The sequence below is a fragment of the Xenopus laevis genome, chromosome 2S, assembly GCF_017654675.1.
Source record: "Xenopus laevis strain J_2021 chromosome 2S, Xenopus_laevis_v10.1, whole genome shotgun sequence".
Taxonomy (NCBI): domain Eukaryota; kingdom Metazoa; phylum Chordata; class Amphibia; order Anura; family Pipidae; genus Xenopus; species Xenopus laevis.
This window is the reverse complement of record NC_054374.1, coordinates 23044823-23064988: the sequence shown is the minus strand read 5'-3', so window position 1 is coordinate 23064988 and position 20166 is coordinate 23044823. Positions and strand designations below refer to the sequence as shown.

Below are 20166 nucleotides of genomic sequence, written 5' to 3'. Positions count from 1 at the left end.
CAGAATCATTGGGGGAGATGGGTGGGACGGTTTTGAACCAATAGTCCTAAAACAGGGCCTGTCCCTGGGAAACAGGGACTACTGTCGGCAAAATGCTAAAAGCAAATATTAGCATAATATCAGTATAATAAAGCATTGTATTGAGCACTACAAAATATTTTGCAAGCACAAGCATAGGCTAATACAGGTTTTAATAATGCTATCCTCTAATGTTTTTTCTTCTCTTTATGGCTGGGCATTATATGAGTCACAAACTGGACAATCTCTTTCACTTCTTCCATGATCTTCCATGATATTCAACCTGCACAAAAGAAGTAGTAGAGCCATGGGGCAGATTTACTAAAGGGCGGAGTGGCTAACGATAGTGACTTTTCGCCAGAAATCACATCCACAGAGACATCGCCAATTCATTAACAGACGCAGACGACAATTCACTAGCGAAAGAGACCGTCGCTAGAATTCATTCGCACTCTATCGCCAGGCGACTTTTCGAACAGGCGAATGGTGAAAAGTGCGGATTTTATTGAACGTTACCTCTTTTGCCAGAGTTGACTCCGCCACCTCAGACCAGACGAACTGCTAACATGAAGCTAGATCTTCCTCAATCTTATGTCACTTACATCATATCCTGTCTGCCGAAAATGCATTAAAGTTGAAAAAACACTGGCGACTTCTCCTTTTTTTAAGCAGGATTGCCTGCAAAAGTTACAATTTTTTGGGTTAAGATTTTTCCCCAGTCATATACCTATTCAACCCAAGCAAGGTGCATATATACTGTAAATCAATAGCTAATTTCTAGCCCGCATTAATGGAGGTGTCCACACTTACTTTAAATTGCCATATATACCCACACCAATATGGGACTTAACCTCCAAATGCAATTCAAGCAATATTAGATAACCAAATGGCGATGCAAAAGTAATTGAATTAAAAAAAAAATTTCCCCAGTCATTTGAGGGCCATGGAACATTCATTTTTCAGTGGGCTCATACCTAGGGCATTATACAGTATGATCTATTTTGTCTTTATTCAGGTTCCTTGGACATTTGTAATAAAAAGTGGCCACTTCAAGCATTTGCACCATCTCTAATAAAGACGTCCATACAACTTTAATGTATCCGCCCTATTCAAATTGACCTAAGAGTAAGATCACTAAGGACTTTTCACTAGACATAAACGAACGCTAGCGAATCTTAGATCCTGTGCAGATGCCCTGTGCTTACATGATGGGTTTATTTCTCCTTGAAGCCTCCTGTGTTTAATACAGACCTATGGTTTATTTTTATTCCTCTATTGGTTGCTATAATTCTGCACTTGACACCTTTCTGCTGGCTGTAGATCTAAGCGGTTCCTAATGACCACATGGCCATGCTGATTATGAAATGCCTAGCTTAGTTGATAATGTCTTGAAAATCCATAAGCTAAGAACATATGCTAAAACCCATTTTTCTCTTTTTATTCAGATTTTAACCATATATTGTATATAAGCAGACATCACAATGGGATTTCTACCAGTACCAGACAAGATGTCCCTCTAGCCTGAGCATTTTTGCGCCAAGGTCCTATCACTGCTCCTTTTGTGTTCAATAGGACACTTGCCATTTGCTTGTATAAGTAGAGCAGGGGACCCCAATCTTTTATCTCTATGATCCTCATTCAAATGTAAAAACTGTTAGAAAGCAATGCAAACGTGCAAAAAGTTCCTGGAGGTGCTAAATAAGGATTGTGATTGCCTATTTGGCAGATCGTATGTGGGCTGGCAGTGTACTGGAGGCTTTGCTTTGCTTTTTTTATGCAACCAAGATTCTTTGAGGCCACTGGGAGCAACATATAAAAGTTGGTGTGCAACATGTTGCTCATGAACCACTTTTTGGGGATCACTGAAGTAGAGAGAGAGTTCGAGCGAGTTGGTTTGTCTGTCCCTTTTCTCCAGCGACAGACAGAATGTGCCATGTGCCAGGCTCATTGCTTTATTTGGTGAATATATATATCTCTTAAAAAATAATTATATTAAAGTATAATCAGTCTACTATCCCTACAGGTCTGCTACTCTAAGTGGGCTAGTAACCCTTTTACAAATCGGGCCTGCCTCTCAGATATGGGAATACCAATGTTTTACTCTGCATGTGGGCTCATATAAAACATCTGTTGTTTTAGAAACCAGTGGTTTGTCATCATCACCATGCCTTTTAATTTACTGCCCAGGCACACTGCCACATCCACTTGCACATGAGCATAAAGCGGGGCCTGTGCTTGTGCCAGCCTTGGCATCTGTTGTCATGTCTCAGGACTTTGGTGCCAAATATGCTATTTAACATTTGCCTGGCTACCTGCATTTCTGGTTCCCTGGTCCTATGCTGTTTTATCTGTCAGGTCAGAGACACATTCTCCATATTGTTGGTGAAGAAATTTCCGGATCTAAAAGGGAATTGCAGTACTCATCTTTTCTGGGTTCTAACATCCAACTATATTACACTCTCCCTTGTAAGATTTTATTATCTGAAGTCTCTTCAGCTACCTCTTTTCATCATGGACTTTGCAGATTGCAGCAAAATAGTTTATAACCACTCTTTTTAATTATGAGCCAACACTATTGGTCACAAGACCTTTTAAAGCTGGTCACACTTGGACAGATTTCCCCGATAGATCAGACTTATGACCCATCAAGGAAGCATTAACATGGCCTTCCTAATCAATATGTGATAGGGGCTGAATGATCAAGTCAGCCCCAAAGTACTTCTTTGGTTTCCTCCCACAATGTGTTTTTTGGTGTTAGAGCTAACTAACAGGATCTGAGGTTACACTGGGTCTGCTGTATCTACTGGTATGTACCTACATGAAATTACCTTTATTTTGTTTTTTACAAAGATAAATAAGAAAACAATTGGGCCTTAATCATATGTTTGGGGTAAATGGGAAGATTTCGCAACAACCGTAATTGTGATAAATTGAGGATTACAATTTGTTTGGGGTCAACTGAGAGGAGCTGCAACTTCTCTGACTTTCTCTTCTGCCAGTATCCATAACAAGATGTGGTCCAATAAGAGTATAGTATGGTTTGTTTTATCTCTGCTGCTGCTTTAAGGTGTTATAGAGACCAGGCAGAGGGAGAATAATACAACCATACAACTGATACTGATACAACCAACTGATACAAGAGTTGAAGCCCAATAAAGCTTAAAATCTGAAAGGAGAAGGTGTAGTTACTGTACTTTATAGCATCTGAAACACAACTGAATCTCTCTAGTTTATAAGCAGAATTAGTAACAAATGTTATGAACCAAAAACACACAATTTACTAGAACAACCATGAGAGCATTTTTGTCATTCCTTTCTCCTCTTGACTATCCAGTTGGGTGTGTCTGTAAAAAGACAAGGGATAGTCTGCTTACAATGACAATGCTGCTATTCTGGGCTAATGTCATACGGGGTGAGTTATTCATCACATATTAACTCAGAATTATGAGATCAGGCTTAATATGAATATTCAGTGACATAAAAAATCAATTAGCACATCTGTAATGATTACTTATTGATTGTATGGCTTTTGATTAATCTATTAAATATATATACTTAAATGGGACAAAATGCATTGTTTATAAGTGAAGCATTCTTTCACTAAAAAACTCAATTTATATTCAGTAATTTATATTGACAGAATCTGCTCCTCACAGGAACTTTAATTATTGAAGAATGATAGGAACAATGAGTTACTTGCACTATGAATAAAGAAGCTTTCAGTAATCTTAGCAATAATCTGTTAATCAAACCCAAAAGATGAACAAAATTCTTCACTGAATCTAGGCAACCGAGCAATATCAACTTCCACGTCCACTTCTCTTGGGGGAACTTACTAAGAATGGTACCCACTTTTTCAAGGATTCCTGGATGTAGGATTCACTTCAGAAATCCTAAGTCTTCATCTGATCATAATCAGAACTATTAGGGGCCCATTTACTTAGTTCGAGTGAGGGAATAGGATAAAAAAAACTTAGAATTTCGAATGTTTTTTTTGGCTACTTCGACCATCGAATTTCGACCTTCGACTATGACTTTGAATCTAACGATTCAAACTAAAAATCATTCGACTATTCGACCATTCAATAGTCGAAGTACTGTCTCTTTTAAAATACTTTGACCCCCTAGTTCGCCACCTAAAAGCTACCGAAGTCAATGTTAGCCTATGGGGAAGGTCCCCATAGGCTTAGCAATCATTTTTTGGTCGAAGAAAAATCGTTCGATCGATAGATCAAAATCCTTCAAATCAAACGATTCAAAGGATTTAATCGATTGATCGAATGATTTTTCGTTCGATTGAACGAATTGCGGTAAATCCTTCGACTTCGATATTTTAATTAACCCTCAATATTCGACCATAAGTAAATTTGCCCCTTAATTTTGAAATGTTAGGGGTCTCCAGGCACCAAGGATTAGCACTCAAAAACACAAAATATCCAGTAGTAAGCCATGGCATGCCACCATTACTGGAGTACTTGGTTAAAGAGATCCAAGTTGGCTTTATCAACCGAAGAACAAGCGGTACCAGATTCTCTAGGCTCTCTCAGAGTACTGGCCATTTTACATGACCAACTGAACTGGTTCCTATTGGTATAGCATATATAGAATAAAATCTGTTCAGATTTGGATCCTTTTCCCTGTTTCTAAAAAAGTGTTCATAGCAAGACCTTCAACCATGTTTCCTCACTTAATCCTATTTTGATACCTAGATTAAACATGGTTTTATCCAAATAGTCGGGCATACAGTACTTCCACTTCAATGGAACATTTTATCTGATGGTCTGCCTGTCATGGTCGGCACCCTAAATTCAGAACCAATGCTAAAGACCCTGTTCTCGGCTCTTGCTTCCGCCTTTAACCGCCGCCTTTCACCTCAGGAGGAGCCCTCGGCTAATCGGATGCCGACAGGTCTTAAATAAGAGAGGTGCCAGGCGAAGGGTTCTGAACGAGTAAAGGGGCACAATGGTAAAGCAAAGTCTTTTGGGCAGAAGGTCACGGTACAAGGCGTAGACAGAAAGCGTAGTCGGATCAGGCCGGATCGGGGCAGGCAGAGTACAAACGGAGTCAGGCAGGCAAGGGTCAAACCAGGAGATCAATCAAGAAAGGGATACAGATTCAGCTGAGTCAGTTATCAGGCAGGGGTCAGGATTCTGAAGTCAGGATCATCAGTAGCAGGCAGGGGTCACAACAGAGTATCAGATTGCAGAATACAGAAGCTTAGATAGCACAGAGGCACCAGAAACTCACAATGAGGAAACCTATACTAAATACTTTGAAGTTTGGCGCCATTGCGTGCTGGCGTAAACATGCATGCGCCAATAAATGCAGGAGAGGTGTGCCGTGCGCGCCCTAGTTACTGACGCATACAGAGGAACCAGGACGGCGAGGTGGGCGTCCCCGCCAATGGCGCAGCGGGCATCCCCGCCGCACCACTGGACAACCAGGGAGGTACGTTGTTACACTGCCATAGATCATAGAGTCTACATTGGTGGCTGCCAAGTACCTGACTGCCAGTTTAGCAGATTCTAGTTTGATCTAAGCCTTAAATCCCCATAGACGCAAATATTTTTCTTTGGTGAACGACCGATTTTAGTGAAATCCGACCAATCCGTCAAATTATCGTGAAGTTAGTTGGAATCGAACGATCGTACATCTTACGATTTTTCGTCCAACATCTGACAGAGAATTGATCGGCCAGTTAAAAAATTTTCATCAGTCACAGTGAAATCTATCAATGTTTGCAGGGCCAAGCAGGAAGCTACCCTTGGTTTTCCTGGTAGACAATATCGCTTGAAATGGTCTTTTTAGTTGATGGACAAATCGTACATTTAAACGATTGTTTCAAGATAATCTTGGTCTCGCGATAATGAAAAGATCTTTTAAAAATCTTTACATCCATGGCCAGCTTTAGGCCCTCTGCACATTCCTGGTCATTCTGGGTGGATGGTTACCTTAACTAAAACACTTGGAACACTCTGAAAGTCAATTGAAACCAGTGCTCTGTACCTCCTTGTGCATTCTCTACAAGTTTTGTATTGGAGCAAACAGAATGAATTCACATGCACAATCATTATCATAAACATTGTCCTTGATTGCATTAGACTGATGAAACCTCATGTTCTGAGTGGCTGTTATGGGTCAACCAGTGGCTTGTGCACAACATGTAGCATAATAACCCCATGTATGTTGCTCCCAGTGGCCTCAAAGCAGGTGCTTATATTTGAATTCCTGGCTTGGAGGCAAGTTTTGGTTCCATAAAAACCAGGTGTACTGCCAAACAGAGCCTTCTTTAGACTGCCAGTCCATATAGGACCTACCAAATAGCCAATTACAGCCCTTATTTTGCACCCCAAGGAACTTTGTTCATGCTTGTGCTGCTCCCCAACTCTTTTTACAGCTGAATGTGGCTCATAGGTAGAAAAGGTTAGGGAATCCTTCTCTAGAAGTAAGGCACGTTTTTATTGGACAGAAGGTTGAGTCTTTTTTTTTAACCTCAACCTTTTACATTTGCAGGTATTAACAGATTCCCCCCCAAAAAAGTCTAACTACAAAAAACAAAATTGGAGCAGTTATTATTTAGTCGTCTCTCTTTAAATTACAATCAAGCCAGGGTGTCTGTGTTCTGTTGGACATGGACAGATTAGCAGCATCCAAAAGGTAACAGCCTGCTGAGTGACATAAGAATATTTACTACAATCATTATGGGATGCAGATTGGGCTAAAGCTCCATTATGCAGTTGGATTTCAATTGTTGGTGCTCATTAAACACTAAAAGCTAATCCACTCTCATGTGTTTTATATGTGTGAACAGAGCAAACACAGCCGGTCCTGACGAATATCTCTAACTAGCCTTGGCACATAGTTGCCATAGGTGTAAACTTGTTAAAGTATTCAAAGGTTCTTTGTCACAGGTAGGAGGGGGGGGGGGTTGATCATTTTATCAGTACATTTTCCAATCACTTAGATCAGTTAGGAGCTTATGAAATTTTCCTCTACAGTTTTAATTATTTCTGCAGGCTCAAATCCATTGGCTTGCTTATATATCTTATTCTACTCCATTGAGGAGCAAGTTCCAGCTGTAGTTTTAGGATGAAGTACATGGATACATGGGGTGGACTATGAGCTACCAGAATGTCAGTGCATGAATAGGCTTAAAATAAGGTTAACAGGGGGATGTAATTAATATATATAATGCAGGGCTCATGCCTCTCAAATCGAATTAAGGATCATAAAGAGGTGGCACATACAGTAGCAAAGTGTAGTGCTACAGTCCTAGGATCATTCCAGCCAGGGCACTTCTGCATGGAGTTTGTATGTTCTCCTTCTATCTGTGTGGGCTTCCTCCAGGTAGAGTGGTTTTCCCCCCACACTCCAAAAACATACAGGCAGTTTGGTTCCCTATAATGTGGAAGGAAGGACCAGAATTGCATGCTCTGCATCTTGCTCCCACCTTGCCTTGGTCTGAGTGCAGAATAGGTAACCTTGATGACTGTATTGAGAATGATGTCTCAGGTCCTGAAGAGGGACCTTAGACTGGAATGTCTACTGGGGCAGTGATTGATGTATAATCTATGTAAAGCACTATGGAATATGTTGTTAGTATATAAATCAAAGGAAATGATAACTGAGATTACTGCCTCAATGTTGTCACAGTGCAGAATTTCTCTGCTAGTCCGTGGCCGGTAAGCTTGCTAAATCCATTACAAAACAAGTTTGGTGGCTGTTTGCTAAGTAGAATTGCATGAGAAAAATGATAGTTTTTGCTTTAAGGCATTTTAGGTACTTTATATATATTTTTTTTAATTAATATCCTCTTAAAGAAACACATTCACATGTAACTGTATCTATGGAGTTGTAATCCATAACAACCAATCGGGATCTGGGTTTTTTATTCCTTTTGATGCAGTTGACCGGTAACAACTCACTGCTCATTGGTATTGAGTACAAAAAGTTATGCTTGGAATTTTTGCACTATTCTCCTTGCACCGCATGTTGCACTCTAAGGTGCGAGTCTTTCTTTCCTAGAATTAAGAATTGCGCCTCCATCTGAAAAATCCTATTCATTAAAGGTACTTATGGCAACTCCTCCTGCCTCCTGTTCCAAATAAAGAACTGTTGCAGCTTTTGACACAGGTCACAATGGAAACCCTGGAGCTACCACCACTTCTGAACCCAGTGGTTGCTGCAGGGTTCCCTCAGTAGCCTGTGTCAATAGACAGAGCGCAGATGTGTCAAATAATCAGGTGCAAATGTCACACTCATGCCAAACCATGGAATTATGCCAACTAGACACACAACATCTTCAGTGCACTTGAGGCTGATTCATGCCAAAGTGAAATGACGTCAGTGTTGTCCCAATACCATGTTTTTAGGGTGATAATACAACAATCCTGTTTTTTATGGGTGAAGACACTTGGCGATTCGTCACCATGGGAAACTGATTGCCATACCGCAAATGTCCCGCAATTCATTGCGACAACTTGTGCATTATCCTGCAGCTGTTAAGTCTGCCAAAAATTATAGTGACGAAACACCACGTGTGCTAGAACTAGAACTAGTGTGCTAGAACTTAATCATTCTATCAACAAGGGCATTGGGGAAGATGTGGGAAATTCTAGTTCAACATTTGGCCAGAAGGCACATCCCTTACGTAATAGAATGTCATTTTTTATTTACATTCTTTCATCCATCCATTCAGGGGCCCTGGGTAAATGCCCTTTTCTGCCCTACCCTAAAAACCTTTGTTGATTGTTTGCAAATGATTTCATTATGTATCGAGAAGTGAGGACTTGTTTTGCTTCTTCCATTCTCCAGTTTAATCCCTGTGATTTATGTCTCCAGGGCAGGCAGAGACACCTGAGGACACCTGAGCTGCATTTCCTTCAAGATCCTCCAGCACTGAAAGGATCAGGGGAGGCGTGTCCTGGCTCAGGGGGAGGAGAGGAACGTCATACCTGTGTCAATAGGTAACTCTTTGCCCATGATTTGTCAGCATCACACCAGCAAGGAACAGCTCGGGAAGGAAATTACTGAAGATACGGGTGGAGGGAGCACAGATTCAGGTAAGAACAGGCAGAATTTTGGTTTATAATGAGCATTGAGAATACAGTTTTAATTATGTGCTTAGGACTTTTGTGTGGTCTTCATCACTATATGTTTCTACCTGACAGGTAGCAGGTTGGGCAGCAGTAACATGTTACTTGTCTTGTAGTCATCATCTTGCTCTATTCTTCCCATCATGCCCTACTACCCTCATTTTGCTATCTGTTCACCATTGTATTTTGCTGTCCCCATTTTGCCCTGCAATCACCAACCTGCCCAATTGTTCTTATCTTGTTTATGTTATATCATGTTTCTATATGCTGTACCTACAGTTGCTGTTCTGTAGGATCCATGTCATCGACCAACCAACAACAAGTGGTCAGCAAATTAACCATTCAGTCCTGGATTCAATGGTGACATGAAATAAGGTCTCAAATGCTGCAGTGCAATCTCTCTAACGACAAGGGGATCATTGACATAAATTAGAACACTCACCCTTATTCTATAGTGGTTGGTCTATTAATCAAAGCTATGGTTGCAACCCTCTAGAAAAGTGATCCTCAACCAGTGAATAATGAGCCATTGGTTGGGTTCTGACAATCTCAGCCCTTATATGGCAGTCTCAGGAACTTTCATGCTTCTGTGGCCCCACTTTTGCTTCCAAAGATGGATTTTTTTTTTCAAATTGCAAGATTATTGTGTATTGATATAGACAGAACCAAAATCTACAAGCTCAATGACCAAATATGGAATTTTGACTTTGACCCCCCCCCCCCAACAGTGTCCTATGGCTGTTGGAAGGTACAGGTAATAGTATATCAACAACATGGAGAGGAAGCCTTTGTCATTTAGTTTGTTTTTGGCTGTGGCATTTACCATCTTGATAGCAATGTGCACAATGGACACAATATTCCAGAAGGCGTGTTAAGGGTCAAACCTCAGAGCTGCAGCTGCTGTATTTGTTTGTCCCAAGGTCAGAACTCAGGGAGGCAATTCCACTGATTCCAACAAGGCAGTCCACACCGGTGACTTGTTGGATGACAGATGCAGCCACTTGGAGACTTTGTCAGGCATGTTATCTGAAATGTGTCCTAATTAAGGTAAAAATGCCTTCCTGGCACAATGCGTTACTGGCATTTTCTATTAGCAAATGTCTTGGGAATCATGGGAGCTTTTAAAAAAATTCACAAATAAAAGACAAAGTTCTACCTGAAAAATATGTATCTTCTATGTTAAAGACAAATAACTTTTAATGATGGAGGCAGGACCATTTGGGTATAGAGGTTGGCATAGTTTCTAGGCATGGCTGTAATAACTACAATTATTGTGGAATGTCTGGCTTTATAACCACTGTTCTGGCTGGGTGATTACATTCTGCTGTGTGGGTGGCCACTGACTGTTGAAGACGGTGAATAAAGTTGGGACTTGAAGCTGCACCTTCAAACATGACACACTCCACCTAACTTATAAAAAATATGTTAATTTTTAAGGCATTTTTACAACTCCATTTTTCTTCCTAAATGCTATCAAGGGTTGACATTCCACCACTGCCTTGCTAAAACTGGTCATATTCACCAGATTATTGGCATAATCTGACTGTGTGTCCCTTAAGGCCCCCATACACAGGCCGATAAAAGCTGCCGACAGACAGAGTCGGCAGCTTATTGGCCGTGTGTGGCGCCATGCAACGGGCTTCCCTGATCGACATCTGTCCGAAAGTTGCCCAGATCTCGATTGGGCAGGTTAAAAAATACCATTTGATCACGGCCGCATCTGTGCATCTATGCGGTCCCGCTATCCGACTGCCCGTATTGGATCCATTCTGATCTTATTGTTGGGCCCTAGGGCCCTTGATTGGATCAGCCTGATATCGCCCATTTCAATGTGGGCATATAGGGGAGAGATCCGCTCGTTTGGCAACATCGCCAAACGAGCGGATCTCTACATCTATGGCCACTTTAAGGTCAGTGATGGATCCTAATTTGGCTTTATGCAGAGCCAATGGAAGATGGCCACATCAATGTGCCTATGCGGTCCTCACCCAACAGCTTTTTATATCCTTGCTCATATATATTTGCCCAATAGTCAGCCAGATACCTGTTTTTCTCTCCATCAGGAGCTCCCAATATAGGGCAAACTTGCAACATGCTTTGGAGGGACTAACTTTCATTGGTCCATGTTTGGTCACCTTAACATAGAGTTGGACAACATAATTACAGTTCCTATGTTTCTCCACAATTTTATATAAATCTGGGTTTTATTAAACAAAAACAATGTATTATTATCTATTATTTAGAGAGTTTATAGATCATTCAATCCAATCCCTGCCCCAGCAGAGTTTACAATCCAAGGTCACATTCACACACATTAGGGTCAGGAGCCCATTAACCTGCCTGTATGTGTTTGGGTTGTGGAAGACCCATGGAGACACTGAGAGAATTTATAAACTCCTTGCAGCTCAAGCTGGAATTCAACTCAAGACCCCAGCTACTGAGCCACCATAGTGCTTTAACACTTCCTATATACAGTAAATAATGGGTTGCACCATTATTATCATGGTGGGTTTATCAATGGTGCTGAGCCCTGAGGTCTGTGCTCGCCGGGTGCCTTGTCTGTCCTGAGTATTTATATTGTGCCTGTGTTTGTTTTGAGTTATCCTTTGCCGGAATGAAAAAAACCTACTGATGGGTTAAAGAACCTTATATAATACACAAAAGCCATGAATATCTTGTAAATTATATCCTTATAAACAGTGAGTTCTGATGTCATTTCTGTCACATGACTCACTGAAACTTGTGTATTATAATAAATAAAGTACCCCCAGTTGTAAAATATGAGGATATTAGAAATTACCTTGGAGTTCCATGACCTGTATAAAAACACTCGGCCTTCAGCCTCGTGTTTTTATATGGTCATGAAACTCCTCGGTAACTTATAATATCCTTATATTTTACAAGAGGGGGTACTTTATTCACTATATAACTGATCCTACTGTACATGTGACTACACCACTGAAAAAGGGACTGGAAATGATTCAACATTTTCCATTAAGCTCTGTGGGAAAATGTTGGCGTTATATAAATAAAGGATAAAGGGCAGGATGTTGTGCCCCCTGGAATGTATGTGTGCCACGGTGTTGGGGAATGATGACTATGGAGTTGAAGGTCTCTGCCATATTGCTCAAAGTTTGGCACTTCTCTATATAGGATTGTTCATAAGGGCCCTGTTAGACAAATGTGTGAAATACCCTGATAACTGCTCCTAGCAATAACCCAGTGGATAGAATGACAGACTAGATAACGAATAAGAAAAAAACAAGTAATATTCAGTTGGGTGCTACGTTCAATTGGAAACATAAAATGCAAGATGGTGAAGATCCACATCCATACAGAATGTTAAAAGTAATTTCTAAAGGAAACGTATTTATATGTTCAGATATAGGAACTGTTATGCGGAAACAAGTTATCCTAAAATCTCTGAATTAAGGAAAATGAATCTCCTATAGATGTCTAGTAATAATCTAAGTTTTTAAAAAACGATTTCCTTTTTTTCTGTGATAATAAAACAGTAGCTTGTACTTGATCCCAACTAAGATATAATTAATCCTTATTGGAAGCAAAACCAGCCTATTGCTTTTATTTAATGTTTACATGATTTGTTAGTAGACTGAAGGTATGAAGATCCAAATGATAAAAAGATCCATTATCCAGACAGCCCCATTTCCCGAGCATTCTGGATAACAGGTCCTCTACCTGTATAAGGATCTTTTTTTTTTTTTTGAAAAAAAAGATTTTTTTTTCCTCTTGATAACAGCCTTTCAATTGGTTGCAAATTGCAGCAAATAAGAAGTGTGAGGCATATCGTGGCCGTTATTTCTACTTCATAGGCATAAACAATGGAAACACCGAGGCTCTTCCCCTGAGACGACATTGTGCAGAGCCTAAATGTACATTGTTTAACATAATTGCTCAGAAGTTTATTCTAGACGTTGTCTGTTTCATGGAACCAAATATTCTGCAATGTGAATGTTGTGCAAGTGGCCACCAGAAAGCACAGTGACTAAATGTGAATGGCTTCTTTCCTTTCCATCCGCTTATAACATTTCTCTCTGATTGTTTGGCTTATTACAAAGGTTGGCATGATAGATATAAAACATCACTCTCACTGGAATGGGCAGGTCGCAACCTGCAGTAACAAATGGCAAATCTTTCCATTACTAAAACATTCAGGATAAAGGGCAAGTAAAGCTTGATTTCAAGATGCCCTTGTACCTCTTAGATCAGGGATCCCCAACCTTTACAACCCGTGAGCAACATTCAGAAGTAAAAGCAGTTGGGGAGCAACACTAGCATGAAAAATGTTCCTGGGCTGCCAAATAAGGGCTGTGATTGGCCATTTAGTAGCCCCTATGTGGATTGTAAACCTACCTTGAGGCTCTGTTTGGCAGTGCACCTGGTTTTTATACAACTAAAACTTTCCTCCAAGCCTGGAATTCAAAAATAAGCTCCTGCTTTGAGGCCACTGAGAGCAACATCCAAGGGGTTGGAGAGCAACATGTTACTCACGAGCTACTGGTTGGGGATCACTGTCTTAGATCATTCCCCCATTTACCTTATGAGTTGGCTGCCATGTGTGGCCTGATCTTGTGCAGTATAATGAATTAGTGCTGTATAAGGTGCATAATTTGCTTTATTCATACAGGTATGGGATCTGTTATCCAGGGCTTTCCCGGATAAGGGATCTTTCTGTAAATTGGATGTTCATACCTTAAAGGAGAAGGAAAGACTTTGTGCACTTGGGGGTGCCAAATGTTAGGCACTAGTGATGGGCGAATAAATTCGCCTGTCACGAATTTCTGCATTTCACCGCCGGCGAATAAATTCGTGAATCTCCTGTAAAAATTCGCTGGGGAAAATTCGCCTGTGTCACGCGTCCGAAAACTCGCTCGCATCAAAATCGCCGATATTTGGACGCCCATTTACTTTAATGGCAGCATCAGAATTGGCATGTGCGACATTTCAGATGAGCATACAAAATTTGACGCGGGCGGCAGTTACGTGAATTTTGTGGGAAATTTGCAAATTTTTCGGCAAATGGGGGTGCCTAACATTTGGCACCTCCAAGTGCACAAAGCCTTTCCTTCTCCTTTAAGTCTACTGGAAACATTAAATAAGCCAAATAGACTGGTTTTTCATCCAATAATGATTAATTATATCTTAGTTGGCATCAAGTAGAAGGGACTGTTTTATTATTACAGAGAAAAAGGAAATAATAATAAAAAAAAAAATGATTAGATGGAGTCTATGAAGATGGCCTTCCCATAATTTGGAGCTTTCTGGATGATGGGTTTCTGGATCCTACCTTTATGGGACCACAACATTCAGCAGCACTTTACAGGGATTACACATCATTCTCTGCCCCAGAGTTTACAATCTATGGTTCCTTTTATACAAACATGTATTAACCAGCGCATGTTTTTTGTGTGTGGAAGGATCCCCGTGAAACCCACCGAGAACAGAGATTGGGCATTTGCAGGAATCCAGGAGTTCGCTACATCCCTACTACAGAGCAGCATTTGGGTTTAGGGTGTGTGTAAGACTGGATATAATAGGGTAAGATGGTGACAATTAGTGCCAGCAGTACCCACGTAGAGCAGAAGATGAATCATGGCTATTGATCAGTACTGGGATCAGGTCACACTTGTTTACAAACAGCAGTTTCCTGCAGGGGCTGAGGTGTTGAACTGTGTCTAATCTCTGTGTACATTTATTATTCAGTTTGCGGTGATAATGAGCCTCCAGCACAGGCAGGTGTCAAACTGATAAAGGAGACATTCAGCCTCATCCAGAGCTCGTTACTCTGATCCTCCTCCCTTCCTTCCTCGCTGATGCAGATTGAAATGGAAATTCCTATTTTCATACTTTTATGGAGCCCACCCCAACACTTGTTTGTCAATGTTCTTCATTGCGTGCCACTAAATGCATTAAGTCAATGGGTGTTTTTTTTGTGGCAATGTTTGTGTCTTGAAGACTTTTTTGTCTTGGCGACTTCTTTGTCCAAATGCATTAAAGTCAAAGGGTGTTTTTTTTTCCTTATGGCAACTATTTAGTCTCTATATATACTGTGTCTTTTCTTGTTTTTCCAGTTTTAAATGGCTGCCCCTATGGCTACAAATCAGCTTGTTTCTTTAAACTATAGTAGTACTTATCTGTTATCTACTGTGTATCCTGTGCTTGAATGGTTGCCTCCGTGGCTACACATCAGCTTGTTTCTATAAACTATAGTAGTACTTATCTGTTATCTACTGTGTATACTGTGCTTGAATGGTTGCCCCTGTGGCTACACATCAGCTTGTTTCTATAAACTATAGTAGTACTTATCTGTTATCTACTGTGTATCCTGTGCTTGAATGGTTGCCCCCATGGCTACACAGCAGCTTGTTTCTATAAACTATAGTAGTACTCATCTATCTACTGTGTATCCTATGCTTGAATGGCTGCCCCCATGGCTACACAGCAGCTTGTTTATATAAACTATAGTAGTACTTATCTGTTATCTACTGTGTATCCTGTGCTTGAATGGCTGCCCCCATGGCTACACAGCAGCTTGTTTATATAAACTATAGTAGTACTTATCTGTAATCTACTGTGTATCCTGTGCTTGAATGGCTGCCCCCATGGCTACACAGCAGCTTGTTTATATAAACTATAGTAGTACTTATCTGTTATCTACTGTGTATCCTGTGCTTGAATGGCTGCCCCCATGGCTACACAGCAGCTTGTTTATATAAACTATAGTAGTACTTATCTGTTATCTACTGTGTATCCTGTGCTTGAATGGCTGCCCCCATGGCTACACAGCAGCTTGTTTATATAAACTATAGTAGTACTTATCTGTTATCTACTGTGTATCCTGTGCTTGAATGGCTGCCCCCATGGCTACACAGCAGCTTGTTTATATAAACTATAGTAGTACTTATCTGTTATCTACTGTGTATCCTGTGCTTGAATGACTGCCCCCATGGCTACACATCAGAAAAAAGCGCCTGCGTTTTTTTTCATTTTAGCCGGCGCAGAGTGAGGGAAGGCGTTCTGGAAGATTGGTCGCCATAAAAACAAGGCAATTAGTCGCCAGGTGATCAAATCTCCCCAAAACGCCCAGTGGGGCCTGACCCTTAGTTGGATTCAGTGGTACAAACCCAAGCGATTACATGTGAGATTTACAATCCAAGAGTCTTTGTACAGAGTGTCTTCATCAGTTCTCTATACATATCTTGTGGATTTTATTATTTACTGATACTCACTGACGCTCATATTCTAACGATCAGGCATTTGTTGTTGAATCATGAAGTTAAAATATCATTAGGGCTGGAGGCTGGCATTAGTAATATTATTTATATCTGAACATTCTGTCCCAGTGGGCTCGAATCCTATCTGTAACTGACTCCCGGTAGCAGCTCTCTAACACTTTCTATGACTGAGATTGTTTAAAGGTTCAGTATAAATAAGATTTTGTTTGGATTTACACATAATGAAGTGGAACAAATTGTGTGTTTGTTTGTGAAACTCAGTTCATAGCAATAAGGTGCTGTGTAGCTATGGCGGCTGACATTCAAGTTGCAATAATAAGGCTATAGTGCGCACAGATACACAGCTGATAAAAGATAAGCTGCATAGAATACAATGGTTACAGTTCGTACACAGAAAAGATAAACCGGTCTCAAATGTCTGACAATGTTTCTTATATATAAGAGTTGCTAAGAAATAGTTTATTTGTAGGTGTTGCATGAACTGATGTATACAAATATAAACTGCATACTTTTACTTTATGGCATAATCAGTGCTTTAGGATCCTGATCAAGTAGTCTGTATTCTTGGTGCCAGTGTGGAACAGTCTGTACTGTCTTGTACTAATGTCTGCTGAAGAACATACAGTAATCCCATCTCACACATAACTGTCAGCAGAGCATAATGCCGTTATTGGAAGGTTCTGTAAACCCAAAGAAACATCCCCTGCTTCCATGGCTATTGGTCAGTCCACATGACTGGAGCAATATTAGCTTTTATCAGAATGAAAATTCCATAGAGGGGGTTCTTTGCCCTTAAAGTAGTGATCCCCAACCAGTGGCTCACGAGTAACATGTTGCTAACCAACCTCTTGGATGTTGCTCCCAGTGGCCTCAAAGCAGGTGCTTATTTTTGAATTTTTATTTTGAGTTGCATAAAACCAGGTGTACTGTCAAACAGAGCCTCCTGTAGGCTGCCAGTCCTCATAGGGGCTTCCAATTGTCAACTACAACCCATAATTGGCACCCCAGGAACACGTTTCATGCTTATGTTGCTCTCCAACTCCACATTTAAATGTGGCTCACAGGTAGCAAAGAGGTTGGGAATCCCTGCCATTAAAGCAAATCTGTAGGGACCTGCAGATAAAACAGAAAATCAGAAATATTAATAGCCAATTAATACTGCCAAGGATTGTTCTTCTGTTTATATTTTGCATTTGTTTCTACCTGCCCATCAATTTCTTTGCTGCTGACCTTTCCTGTTGCTCATGCCTCCTGCTGCTGCTCTTGACTATTACCCCCCACTCTGTCCCCTGCTGGCATGTTGCCTGGCTTTTCACTTCTTTCTTGCGATTGTCGATTGAGACAAAGCTCAGCTGAACCTCTTGATCCATTTCTTCTGGTTTAATTAATGTTTTGGTTGCACTGGTAGGACAGGGATGTCCAAGGCCCACCAAGACTGCAACCCCAAGGGCCCTCCTTACCACCTCAAGGACCCACCCTTGAGGTGGCCCACTCCTACCTTTTACCACCTTCCTCCTGCTGCTGTGATTGGGCAAGAGGGGACAGCCCTGGACTGGGAAATGTATGCAGGGTCCGAGGTGAGGAGGATCAGGCCCCTTTCGGGTTTTTTCCAGGTGTCCCGCAGGCCCAGGCCAACTCTACTTGGTTGCTATGTATAGGTCACTGAAAGAGGTGCCTTGAAAAAGTGCAACATCAACTACATTTCCCATAAGCCATAGCAAAGAATCAGCAGGTATGGCTTACTAGAAATGGAAGTACACGGGAATGTCTTAGGACCACTATACCCTAACATTTGTCAGCAGAATTGTTCTTATTTCAGGGGGAACTATATATTCAAGTATATACAGTATTTCTGTACAGATAAAAGCCAGTTAGTTGTCCCCACTATGGAGAGTGCCACTGATGGCCACCTTCAGACTTGCCATGCTCACAATGATGTCACACCATGCCCTCCTTGACTGTTATGCCATACTCCCCTTCTTGTAATGAAATAAATACAACAGGAGGCCACTGTTAATATAGATATTGTAGCCAGCCTGCTAGTGAGACAATGGCTGCAAAGACTTACGAGAGATTCAGTTCACTAAACTTAGGGAAGTAAAGTAAAGAGACATAGGAATATTTTAATGAAGTTATTCTGTACTTTAAGGCTTATAAACTAAATCAGGAGGACGGGGTGTCAGGCCAGAACCATGGGTTAAGGTCTTATCGACCCAACACAAGGTACAATGATACTGACAGGCAATCCGATTCATGGGGATTTATTCTGCCAGCAACACAGCAGCTCCTCTCTGTATGTCCTGTTTATACAATAATACAACATATTGTAGTTTTTTTGCTTCCTCTGCCATTATGCAAAGCTCTATGCTAATGGCACTTAAGTAATCATGAGAGGTTGTTCCAATCAAAAGTACATGTACAGAATCCTCCCTTTGCGAATAGTTGTTATTCCACTACATTTCTATACTCAAAATATAATACATATCCAATGAATGTCACCAGCCAAAAGTGCCAAGAAAACGACCAGTTAGGCCAGACCGTATCTGCCAGCTGAGCCAGCGACATCTTCATAGATGCTCATAGATTCAACTCTGTCTTCCTTTGGTGGATAAAATACAATCCCTTGGCCACCATAGACTTCTTAAGGTCAGAATTAGACCCAAAAGAATCTATGGCAGGAGAATGTAGAAAAGCCATACCTGAATGAGATAAGGGCCCACCTCTTCATCTATGGGCCCCTCCAGCATACCATGTAATGACACCAACCTCCGGAACCATGATCTTCACTTCTTTCAATGGATCACTGCATTCTGGATCCCCATGCTCTACCATGGCACGTCATAGCCATGCAGATCACAGGGCCTATCAGGACTGGGGTGAAATGAGTTTTCTCCTGGTGTCCTGTTGTGCCAGTCCGGTGCTGTTGAGAGCTCTACTTGAAAAGGGACTGAGTAACACAGCACTACATAAATATAGGATAATATAATGATATTATTTCCCACCTATAGACATTTATAATTCCTACCTATACACAAATATAATCAGATGCCAGACTGAGTATAAGAACAGATGATGTAAAGGCATATAGTTGCTTTTCAGTCTGATTATAAATCATCAGCTGAATGGGCTGGTCATCAGAAATCAGTTATCAGGCAAAACAAGGCAATCAAAATACCAAACTGGACTTGTTCTGAGCTTTGCTTGAGCAGGTTTTTGTGGCAGTTGGGACAAAGCTTGGATGCAATGTTTGGGTTTTCTACATGAATAAAACCTAAGAGATTTGGTTAAGGGTAAATATTGACTCTTTAAATACCATTGTGTACTGATTGGAAAACCAAGGCATGACTATATACACATACAGTATGTTTATCATTAAGCTTCTCAAAGAACAACTAAAATAGCCAAAATGCATATTTTGTTTTTTTTTTAAAGTTCAGCTGATATTTAGAGGCCCCTTTGACAGCAGCTAATAACTAACTCAGTCTGTCAGGCATCACCAAAGGTGAATTTTCTAAATGTTTCATCATGTGCCGCTCCTAACTACATGTACAAGTATAAATTCACATTTATAGGAATATACTGTAAGACAGAAAAATATAGGGACAAGGGCTAAAATAGGTTCCTGTATGATAACTTTCCTATGATTAAAGAACAACTAAACCCTAACTAAAGAAGTAGCTAGAAATCTTGTACATTATGTGTTAGGCTTCTGTACCAGCCCAAGGCAACCACAGCCCTTTAGCAGTAAAGATCTGTGTCTCCAAAGATGCCCCAGTAGCTCCCCATCTTCTTTTCTG

At 40.8% G+C, this 20166-nt stretch overlaps 1 protein-coding gene across 1 annotated transcript in view; it reads left to right on the top strand.

The window, feature by feature from the left end:
• The first annotated feature begins 8850 nt into the window (after positions 1 to 8850).
• The window catches only part of tmprss2.1.S (transmembrane serine protease 2 gene 1 S homeolog), a 32167-nt gene continuing 20851 nt past the window's right edge, over positions 8851 to 20166 (top strand). Inside the window, exon 1 of the mRNA XM_018248924.2 lies at positions 8851 to 9080. The gene's annotated coding sequence lies outside the window, so the exon portion shown is untranslated. The remainder of the gene's footprint in view (positions 9081 to 20166) is intronic.